Below are 9,986 nucleotides of genomic sequence, written 5' to 3'. Positions count from 1 at the left end.
TGAGGCCTCCCCAGTCATGTGGAACTGAGAGTCAATTAAACTTCTTTTCTTTATAAATTACCAGTCTCAGGCAGTTCTTTATAGCAGTGTGAGAACAGACTAATACACCCCTTCCACCCTTTCCCCCGAGTCCCCAACATCTATTGCAATATTCTTATGCCTTTGCATCCTCATAGCTTAGCTCCCATCTATAAGTGAGAACATACAATATTTGGTTTTCCATACCTGAGTTACTTCACTTAGAATACTGGTCTCCAACCCCATCCAGGTTGCTGTGAATGCTATTATTTCTTTCCTCTTTATGGCTGAGTAGTATTCCATGGTGTCTGTGTATGTGTGTGTGTGTGTGTGTGTGTGTGTGTGTGTGTGTGTGTGTGTGTATGGTATGGTGTGTGTGTATATATATCTATCTATATATATATATGGTATGGTGTATATATATATATATAGAGAGAGAGAGAGAGTATGGTGCGTGTATATACATATATATAGTATGGTATATATATATATAAAAATTTCTTTATCCACTCATTGAATGATGGGAATTTGGGCTGGTTCCTAATTTTTGCAATTGCAAATTGTGCTGCTATAAACATGCATGTGCAAGTGGCTTTTTCATATAATGGCTTCTTTTTCTCTGGGTAGATACCCAGTAGTGGGATTGCTGGATCAAACTGTAGATCTACTTTTAGTTCTTTAAGGAATGTTGATACTGTTTTCCATAGTGGTTGTACTAGTTTACATTCCCATCAGCAGTGTAAAAGTGTTCCCTTTTCACCACATCCATTCTTTTTTTTATTTTTTAATTGTGGCCATTCTTACAGGAGTAAGGCAGTATCACATTGTGGTTCCGATGTGAATTTCCCTGATCATTAGTAATGTTAAGCATTTTTTATATCTTTGTTGGCCATTTGTACATCCTCTTTTGAGAATTGTCTATTCATGTCCTCAGTCCACTTTTTGATGTGATTATTATTTTTTCTTGCTCGTTTGACTTCCTTGTAGATTCTGGATATTATTAGTCCTTTGTCAGATGCATAGTTTGTAAATAATTTCTCCCACTCTGTGGGTTGTCTGTTTACTCTGTTGATTATTTCTTTTGCTGTGAAGAAGCTTTTTAATTTAATAAGGTCTTATCTATTTATCTTTGTTTTGGTTGCATTTGCTTTTGGGTTCTTGGTCATGAACTCTCTGCCTAAACGAATGTCTAGAAGAGTTTTTTCTATGTTATATTCTAGAATTTAGATGGTTTGAGGTCACAGATTTGAGTCTTTAATACATCTTGTGTTGGTTTCTTTAATAAGGTGAGAGATGACCCTGCAGTTTCATTCTCCTACATATGGCTTGCCAATTATCCTAGCATCATTTGTTGAAAGGGTAGTCCTTTTCCCACTTTATGCTTTGGTTTGCTTTGTCAAAGATCAGTTGGCTGTAAGTATTTGGCTTTATTTCTGGATTCTCTGTTCTGTTCCATTGGTCTATGTGCCTATTTTTATACAAATACCATGTTGTTTTGGTGACTAGAGCCTTGTAGTATAGTTTGAAGTCAGGTAATGTGATGCCTCCAGATTTGTTCTTTGTGCTTAGACTTGCTTTGGCTATGCAGGCTCTTTTTTTGGTTCCATATGCAATTTAGGATTTTTTTCTAGTTCTGTGAAGAGTGATGATGGTATTTTGATGGAAATTGCATTAAATTTGTAGATTGCTTTTGGCAGTATAGTTATTTTCACAGCATTGATTCTACTCATTCATGAGCATGGGATGTGTTTCCATTTGTTTGTGTCATCTATGAGTTCTTTCAGCAGTGTTTTGCAGTTTTCCTTGCAGAAATCTTTCACCTCCTTGGTTAGGTGTATTCCTAAGTATTTTATATATTTTTTGCAGCTATTGTAAAAGGGAGTTAGTTTTTGATTTGATTCTCGGCTTGATCGCTATTGGTGTATAGCAGTGCGAGTAACGTGTGTACATTGATTTTGTATCCTGAAACTACTGAATTCATTTATCACACCTAGAAGCTTTTTGGATGAGTATTTAGGGTTTTTCAGGTATATAATCATATCATCAGCGAACAGTGACAGTTTATCTCTTTACCAATTTGGATGCCCTTTATTTCTTTCTTTTGTCTTAGGAATCCCAGTACTATGTTAAATATAAGTGGTGAAAGTGGGCATCTTTGTCTTGTTCCAGTTCTCACAGGGGATGCTTTCAACTTTTCCCCATTCAGTATAATGTTGGCTGTGGGTTTACCATAGGTGGCTTTTATTCCTTTAAGGTATGTCCCTTCTATGCCAATTTTGCTGAGAGTTTTAAGCATAAAGTGATGCCGGATTTTGTCAGATGCATTTTCTGCATATATTGAGTTGATTATATGATATTTGTTTTAATTCTGTTTATGTGGTTTATCACATTTACTGGCTCTTGTATTTTAAACCATTCCTGCATCCCTAGTGTAAAATACACTTGATTATGGTGGAATATATTTTGTATACGCTGTTGGAATCAGTTAGCTAGTATTTTGTTGAGGATTTCTGCATCTATGTTCATCAGAGATATTGGTCTATAGTTTCCTTTCTTTGTTATGTCTTTCCTGGTTTTGGTATTAGGGTGATACTGGCTTCATAGAATGATTTGGAGAGAACTCCCTAAATCTGTATCTTTTGAAATGGTTTTAGCACTGTTGGTACCAATCTTTAATTGAATGTCTGATAGACTGCAGCTGGAAATGCATCTGGTCCTGGATTTTTTTTTTGGCAGTTTTTTTTTAATTACAATTTCAATCTCGGTGCTTGTTATTGGTCAGTTCAGAGTTTCTATTTCTTCTTGGTTTATCTATTTCCAGGAATTTATTATTATTAAATTATTATTTATTATTACTACATTATTATTATTATTATTATTATTAAGACAGAGTTTTGCTCTGTCACCCAGGCTGGAGTGTAGTGGTATGATCTTGGCTGACTGCAGCCTCCACCTCCCAGGTTCAAGCAATTCTCCCGCCTCAGCCTCCCAAGTAATTGGGACTACAGGCGCGAACCACCATGCTCGGTTAATTTTTGCATTTTTAGTAAAGATGGGGTTTCACCATTCTGGCTAGGACGGTCTTTATCTGCAGACCTCGTGATCTGCATGGGTTTTTCTTTTCTGTTGCATTGTCAGGCTGCAAATTTTTTAAGCTTATATGTTCTTCTTCCTCTTGAATGCTTTACCACTTAGACATTTCTTTCACCAATACCCTAAATCATCTCTTTCAAGGTCAAAGTTCCACAGATCTCTAACGCAGGGGCAAAACGCCGCCAGTCTCTTTGCTAAAGCATAGCAAGAGTGACCTTTACTCCAGTTTCCCATAAGTTCCTCATCTCCATCTGAGACCAATTCAGCTTGGACTTAATTGTCCATATCACTATCAGCATTTTGGTCAAAGCCATTCAACAAATCTCTGGGAAGTTCCAAACTTTCCCACATCTTCCTGTCTTTGGAGCCCTCCAAGTCTCTAGGAAGTTCCAAACTTTCCCACACTTTCCTGTCTTCTTCTGAGCCCTCCAAACTGTTCCAACCTCTGCCTGTTACCCACTTGCAAAGTTGCTTCCACATTTTCGGGTATCCATATAGCAGCACCCCACTACCTCAGAACCAATTTACTGTATTAGTTCCTTCTCACACTGCTATGAAGAAATACCAGAAACTGGGTTGGGAACACGGAGCGGACCGATTCGATTCAGCGGGGTTCCGGGCCGCGCTGTGCTATGAAGCAGGTCATTGAGCTGAAAGAGAAGGGCAACAAGGCCCTGGGCACGGGCAACATCGACAATGCCTTACAGTACTACTCCGAAGCCATTAAGCTGGATCCCCACAACCACGTGCTCCACAGCAACTGTTCTGCCGCCTATGCCAAGAAAGGAGACTACCAGAAGGCTTACAAGAATGGCTGCAAGACTGTCGACCTAAAAGCTTGACTGGGGCAAGGGCTATTCACGAAAAGCAGCAGCTCTAGCGTTCTTAAACAGATTTGAAGAAGCCAAGCGAACCTACAAGGAGTGCTTAAAACACAAGGCAAATAACCCTCAACCGAAAGAGGGTTTACAGAATATGGAGGCCAGGTTGGCAGAGAGAAAATTTATGAATGCTTTCAACATGCCCAATCGGTATCAGAAGTTGGAGAGTGATCCCAGAACAAGGACACTGCTCAGCGATCCTACCTACTGGGAGCTGATAGAGCAACTACAAAACAAGCCTTCTGATCTGGGCACAAAACTACAAGATCCCCGGATCATGACCACTCTCAGTGTATTCCTTGAGGTCGATCTGGGCAGTATGGATGAGGAGGAAGAGATTGCAACACCTTCACCACCACCCCTTCCCAAAAAGGAGACCAAGCCAGAGCCAATGGAAGATCTTCCAGAGAATAAGAAGCAGGCACTGAAAGAAAAAGAGCTCAGGAACGATGCCTACAAGAAGAAAGACTGACACAGCCTTGAAGCATTATGACAAAGCCAAGGAGCTGGACCCCAGCAAGATAACTTACATTACCAATCAAGCAGTGGTATACTTTGAAAAGGGCGACTACAATAAGTGCCAGAGCTTTGTGAGAAGTCCATTGAAGTGGGGAGAGAAAACAGAGAAGACTATCTACAGATTGCCAAAGTGTATGCTCGTATTGGCAACTCCTACTTCAAAGAAGAAAAGTACAAGGATGCCATCCATTTCTATAACAAGTCTCTGGCAGAGCACCGAACTCCAGATGTGCTCAAGAAATGCCAGCAGGCAGAGAAAATCCTGAAGGAGCAAAAACGGCTGGCATACATAAACCCCGACCTGGCTTTGGAGGAGAAGAACAAAGGCAATTAGTGTTTTCAGAAAGGGGACTATCCCCACGCTGTGTAGCATTATACAGAAGCCATTAAAAAGAACCCAAAAGATGCTAAATTATACAACAATCGAGCTGCCGGTTACACCAAACTCCTGGATTCCAGCTGGTACTCAAGGACTGTGAGGAATGTATCCAGCTGGAGCCGACCTTCATCAAGGGTTATACACGGAAAGCCGCTGCTCTGGAAGCGATGAAGGACTACACTAAAGCCATGGATGTGTACCGGAAGGTGCTAGACCTGGACTCCAGCTGTAAGGAGGCGGCAGACCGCGACCAACGCTGTATGATGGCGCAGTACAACCGGCACCACAGCCCCGAAGATGTGAAGCGATGAGTCATGGCAGACCCCGAGGTGCAGCAGATCATGAGTGACATAGCCATGCACCTTATCCTGGAACAGATGCAGGAGGACCCCCAGGCACTCAGCATACACTTACAGAATCCTGTAATCGCACATAAGATCCAGAAGCTGATGGATGTGGGTCTGATTGCAATTCGGTGATGACTTGTTCATCCCCGCTTCCCTTCGCCCTCATGTGGAAAGAGGAGTGGGGACTGCAGCAAGCAGCACGGAGCGGAAAGGAGAGCAGGGGGAGAAAAGGCCTCATCTCTCTGTATTTTTTTTTTTTTTTTTTTTTTTTTTGAGACGGAGTCTCGCTCTGTCACCCAGGCTGGAGTGCAGTGGCGCGATCTCGGCTCACTGCAAGCTGCGCCTCCCGGGTTCACGCCATTCTCCTGCCTCAGCCTCTCCAAGCAGCTGGGACTACAGGCGCCCGCCACCACGCCCGGCTAATTTTTTTGTATTTTTTAGTAGAGACGGGGTTTCACCGTGGTCTCGATCTCCTGACCTCGTGATCCGCCCGCCTCGGCCTCCCAAAGTGCTGGGATTACAAGCGTGAGCCACCGCGCCCGGCCATCTCTCTGTATTTATACATAAGCCCGGGGAAGACACAGAGATTTGTACCTGTGCTGTTCGTGCCGCTGCTGCCTCTGGGTCCTCCCAGCACATGCATGATCTCTTCACCGCTGCCCTTCAGTTCCGTGTCTTCTTCCCCTGCCCCCAGTGGCTGTCTCAGCTGCTCTCCCATAGTTGGTTATTTTTTATTTGGGGCAGTGGGCATGTATAGGGAGGGGAGGGGGTTCTTCCCAGCCTCGGGTCCCAGCTGTCTCACGTTGTTTATTCCGCGTCCCCTTCTGCAATAAAACAAGCCAGTTGGGTGAGGTTATAAAAGAAAGAAAGAGAAAGAAGAAAGAAAGAAAGAAAAGAAAGAAAGAAAGAAAGAAAGAAAGAAAGAAAGAAAGAAAGAAAAGACCAGAGACCGAGTAACTTATAAAGAAAAGAGCTTTAATTGGCTCACAATTCTGCATTGCTGGGAAGGCCTTGGGAAACTAATAGCCATGGCAGAAGGCAAAGCAGAAGCAGGAACGTTCTTTACAAGGCAGCAGGACAGAGTGAGTGCAAGCAGGGGAAATACTAGATGCTTATAAAACCATCAGAACTAATAAGACTCACTCACTATCATGAGAACAGCATGGAGGAAACTGCCCTCATAATCCAATTACCTCTACTTGGTCCTGTCCTTGTGAGGATTACAGGAATTATGATTCAAAGTGAGATTTTGACTGGGGTCACAGCCAAATCATATCAGAGTACCCTGCTTATTACCTGGTGATGAAATAATGTGTACTCCTAAGACCCTGTAACACTGAATTTATCTATGTAACAAACCTGCACATGTACCTCTTAACATAAAAGTTATTTGGAAAAAAAAAAAAGAGACAAAAACGCTGGGCATGGTGCCTCACGCCTGTAATCCCAGCATTTTAGGAGGCCAAGGTGGGTAGATCACGAGGTCAAGAGATTGAGACCATCCTGGCCAACATGGTGAAACCCCATCTCTATTAAAAATACAAAAATATGCCAGGTGTGGTGGCACGTGCCTGTAGTCCCAGCTACTTGGGAGGCTGAGGCAAGAGAATAACTTGAGCCTGGGAGGCGGAGGATGCAGTGAGCAGAGATGGCACCACTGCACTCCAGCCTGGTGACAGAATGAGACTCCGAAAAAAAAAAAAAGACAAAAACAACTACAGACTACAGACGATGTAAGCTTTAAATTGGAGCTCAGCTATGCACCGACACAAAGCTTTCAACACATCAAAAGTAATTGCATGTTGATTGGGTAAATGGGAATTGACTACCAAGGGTGGGTTTAACACTAGTGATGAGATTTCTGGCATACCTGCTATGATAGGTTGGAGAATATATCTATATATATACAGCAGAAGTCACAAGCTCATGTTCTCACAGGTACCTGGCAGGTAATATAAATGAGTGAAACTGTCTGATGTAGGAAGGAATATCTTGACATGGAAACAATAGTTGATGTGGTTTGGCTCTGTGTCCCCTCCCAAATCTCATCTTGAATTGGATTCCCATAATTTCCACATGTTGTGGGAGGGATCTGGTGGGAGATCATTTGAATCACGGGGGCAGTTTCCCCCATACTGTTCTCATGGTAGTGAATAAGTCTCATGAGGTTTGATGGTTTTTCATGGGTTTCTGCTTTTGAATTCCTCTCGTTTTCTCTTGCCACCACCATGTAAGAAGTGCCTTTCACTTTCTGCCATGATTCTAAGGCCTCTCCGGTCATGTGGAACTGTAAGTCCAATGAAACCCCTTTTTCTTCCCAGTCTTGGGTATGTCTTTATCAGCAGTGTGAAAATGGACTCATAGAGTAAATTCTTATCAGTACAGTGGTGCGCTGCTGAAAAGACACCCAAAAATGTGGAAGTGACTTTGGAACTGGGTAACAAGCAGAGGTTGAAACAGTTTGGAGGGCTCAGAAGAAGACAGGAAAATGTGGGAAAGTTTGGAACTTCTATAGATGCTTGTTGAATAGCTTTGCCCAAAATCCTGTAGCAATATGGGCAAAAAGGTCCAGGTTGAGGTGGTCTCAGACAGAGATGAGGAACTTGTTGGGAACTGGAACAACGGTCACTCTTGTTATGTTTTAGCAAGGAGACTGGTGGCATTTTGCCTCTGTCCTAGAGATTTGTGGAACTTTGAACTTGAGAGAGATGATTTAGGGTGTCTGGCGGAAGAAATTTCTAAGCAGCAATGCATTCAAGAGGTGACTTGGGTGCTGTTAAAGGCATTCAGTTTTAAAAGGGAAACAGTGCATAAAAGTTCAGAAAATTTGCAGCCTGACAATGTGATAGAAAATAAAAACCCATTTTCTGAAAACAAATTCAAGCTGGCTGCAGAAATTTGTGTAAGTCATGAGGAGCCAAATGTTAATCTCTAAGTCAATGGGGAAAACGTCTCTAGGGCATGTCAGAGATCTTCATGGCAGCCCCTCCCATCACAGGCCTGGAGGCCTAGGAGAATATGATTTCATGGGCCGGGCCCAGGGTCCCCATGCTGTGTGCAGTCTAGCAACTTGGTGTCCTGTGTCCCAGTCACTCCAGCCATGAGTGAAAGGGGCCAAGGCACAGCTAGGGCTGTTGCTTCAGAGGGTGGAAGCCCCAAGCCATGGCAGCGTCCATGTGGTGTTGAGTCTATGGGTGCACAGAAGTCAAGAACTGAGGTTTGGGAAACTCTGCCTAGAATTCAGAAGATGTATGGAAATGCCTGGATGCCCAGGCAAAAGTTTGCTTCAGGGGTGGAGCCCTTGTGGAAAACCTCTGCTAGGGCAGTGCAGAAGGGAAATGTGAGATCAGAGCCCTGACACAGTATCCCTATTAGAGCACGACTTAGCGAAGCTGTGAGAAGAGGGCCACCATCCTCCAGACCCAGAATGGTAGATCCATCGACAGCTTGCACTGTGCACCTGAAAAAGCCTCAGACAAGCAACACCAGCCCATGAAAGCAGACAGGAGGGGTGATATACTCTACAAAGCCACAGGGCAGAGCTGCCCAAGACCATGGGAACCCACTTCTTACATCAGCATGACCTGAACATGAGACCTGGTGTCAAAGGAGATCATTTTGGAGCTTTAAAATTTGGCTGCCCCACTGGATTTTGGACTTCCATGAGCCCTGTAAACCCATTGTTTTGGCCAATTTCTCCCCTTTGGAATGGCTTTATTTACCTAATGCCTGTACCCCCAATGTATCTAGGAGGTAGCTAGCTTGCTTTGATTTTACAGGCTCATAGGTGGAAGGGACTTGCCTTGTCTCAGATGAGACTTTGGACTGTGGACTTTTGGGTTAATGCTGAAATAAGACTTTGGGGCACTGTTGGGAAAGCATGATTGCTTTTGTAACATGAGGACATGAAATTTGGAGGGGCCAGGGTTGGAATGATATGGTTTGGCTCTGTGTCCCCACTCAAATCTCATCTTGAATTGTACTCCCATAATTGTCATATGTTGTGGGAGGGACCTGGCGGGAGATAATTTGAATCATGGGGGCAGTTTCTCTCATGCTGTTCTCATGGTAGTGAGTAAGTCTCATGAAATCTGATGGTTTTTTCAGGGGTTTCCGCATTTGCATTCCTCTCATTTTCTCTTGCTGCTGCCATGTAAGAAGTGCCTTTTGCCTCTCACCATGATTCTGAGGCTTCCCCAGGCATGTAGAACTGTAAGTCCAATTAAACCTCTTTTTCTTCCCAGTCTCGGGTATGTCTTTATCAGCAGCATGAAAATGGACTACTGTGAAAGTGATCTTCCATTTTCCTGCTTTTGACTGAGATACAGCTACAGAAAGTTATTATTTTTTATTTTCCTTTCAATTACTATAGGAAAAACAATTGTGCAAGAAAAACAAGAATTAACAACTGACACTTAAATTCAAATGTGTTTATGTGAAAGATTTGGCTATGTGTTGTCAGTTTGTGCACCATCTGTGAAGTACTGTTCCCAGGAAATTGAAGCTGAGTGTAATTAAGCCCCCAGAGTTAACTTTCATTTATAAAAATAAGGAAGACAGAGAAACTAAGAAGGACATAGACAAATCCAGAAAGTGGGATATTCCATAAGAACAACTGTTGTGGTTTCTCTAACTAGTCAATGGCAGGGAAAATAAAGGTGAGAGAAGATACTGTTCTAGATTCACAAAGAACAAAGAGGTATCATTGAGTGTAATTTATAAATTTTGTTTCAATCCTAATTAGAGCAC

At 42.8% G+C, this 9,986-nt stretch overlaps 1 pseudogene; it reads left to right on the top strand.

Moving 5' to 3' along the window:
* Nucleotides 1-3,743: 3,743 nt before the first annotated feature.
* Nucleotides 3,744-5,369, top strand: LOC116811848 (stress-induced-phosphoprotein 1-like; annotated as a pseudogene).
* The last annotated feature ends 4,617 nt before the right edge of the window (nt 5,370-9,986 follow it).

This window comes from Hylobates moloch, unplaced genomic scaffold (genome assembly GCF_009828535.3).
Source record: "Hylobates moloch isolate HMO894 unplaced genomic scaffold, HMol_V3 SCAFFOLD_7, whole genome shotgun sequence".
Classification (NCBI taxonomy): domain Eukaryota; kingdom Metazoa; phylum Chordata; class Mammalia; order Primates; family Hylobatidae; genus Hylobates; species Hylobates moloch.
The sequence above is the reverse complement of the archived record's forward strand: the minus strand, read 5'-3'. Positions and strand labels throughout refer to the sequence as shown.